The sequence below is a fragment of the Solanum tuberosum genome, unplaced genomic scaffold (genome assembly GCF_000226075.1).
Source record: "Solanum tuberosum cultivar DM 1-3 516 R44 unplaced genomic scaffold, SolTub_3.0 scf00695, whole genome shotgun sequence".
Taxonomy (NCBI): Eukaryota; Viridiplantae; Streptophyta; class Magnoliopsida; order Solanales; family Solanaceae; genus Solanum; species Solanum tuberosum.
In genome coordinates this window covers 34,897-36,527 of record NW_006239634.1, presented here as the reverse complement: position 1 = coordinate 36,527, position 1,631 = coordinate 34,897, and positions in this window count along the sequence as shown.

Below are 1,631 nucleotides of genomic sequence, written 5' to 3'. Positions count from 1 at the left end.
TGTTGTAGAAAATCATTTCCTAATAATAAATCTGTTTCCAGTTTATCATAGGCAAATAATTTATTTATAGGAACAATTTTTGAACCTAATATTATTTCTACATTTTCTTTTGATTTGTTTAACCTTTCTTTATCTCCTGTGATTCCAATCATAGAGATATTGTTTTTGTTGGTATCCCAATCTTTTATTAAGAAAGATTTTGCTAAACTAGCTTCTGATCCGTTGTCTATTTGACAACAGGTGGTTAATTTTGTATCGTAGAAAGTTATTTCTATGAATACAGATACTTTGAAAATTGTTTCTTTAGGCATTTATATTTTTGATATGAAACAAGTTTCACCTTTGTATATTATTTCTATACCATTTTTTCCAATGCTATAGTCTTCTAATTTATTAAGGAATAGATTCCCTAAGATTAATTCTTGATCACTGTCGTGATTGGTGATATAACAAGGAACTGTTATTCTTATAGTATCAAGTTGTATAGGTAAACTTACCATATTCTTACAACTAAAGTTATTACCTTCAAAGGTTTTGTAGGTATAATGCTCTCCCTCGTAAATTGGTAATCCATCTATTAGAACACCTTTTACGTGGTTAGCAGTTGCTCCTGTTTGTATCAAGATCTCTTGATTTTTCCATTCTGTTCCGTTGAAAATTCTTCCATTTATTTTGTTATATTTGTAGTTTCAATTTTTGGCGAGTATCTGTTAGATATACTCTTTCTTATTGAGTTTCTACCGTATTCTATTGAATGTCTAGGATTACTAGTACTCCCTATTTCTTGTGTTTTTCCTAAATCGAATTTCATATTCATCTAGAATTTGGGCTTGTTGAATTTCTGCTTCAACTATTCTTGCAATTCCTGCACATTCTTGATCTATTTCGATCATTCCTTTATTTTTATACACTTTACCATAGTTAGAATTTGTAACAGTGTATAGTGCTTGGTAATATATACTCATTATATGATTACCTGGTTTGAATAAATCATTTCTTTTGATTTGAAAAATGCAAACTCAATGCGTCATTAAAATCAGCATCTTTGAGTGATATGCAATATTTTGGATAATATGTAAACAAGAGTTTTGTATATGCTAGGTTTCCCTCTACTATACCAAGATTTTCTTCTCTTGCATTTATGAATCTTTCGTCCGATAAGTTTCTCACTATTGGACAGTTGATTCCTTCTTTAAAAGTCGATTTGACTAGTATTTGGATTCCTCCTAAATGAACATAATTCATTTTCTTTCTTTTTCTTTTAGGAATTTTCCTAAGAATCTGATCGATCATGGGTTTTGTTAACAGGTTTAATTTATGTTTTCCTGTTGTTTGGGTAATTTCTATTACCTTTTCAATTTCTTGATATTCATGATAAGAAATTTTATTTCTTGCAAACATCCTTTGCATTCTGCTTAGAATATTGTCTTCTACTTTGAGATTTAATTTTAATCCTTGGATTTTTCTGAAAGTTTCAACATCGAAGGTGGCTTTCAAAGCATATCCTCGATGATCTTCTTCTGTTTCTAGGATTTGAACAGAATCTTCTCTTTCTTGTATTTCTTTATTCATTCAGAATCTTCTGAACTACTTGACACTACTAAAAAAACTGTGAATAGCGACCTAAAAAT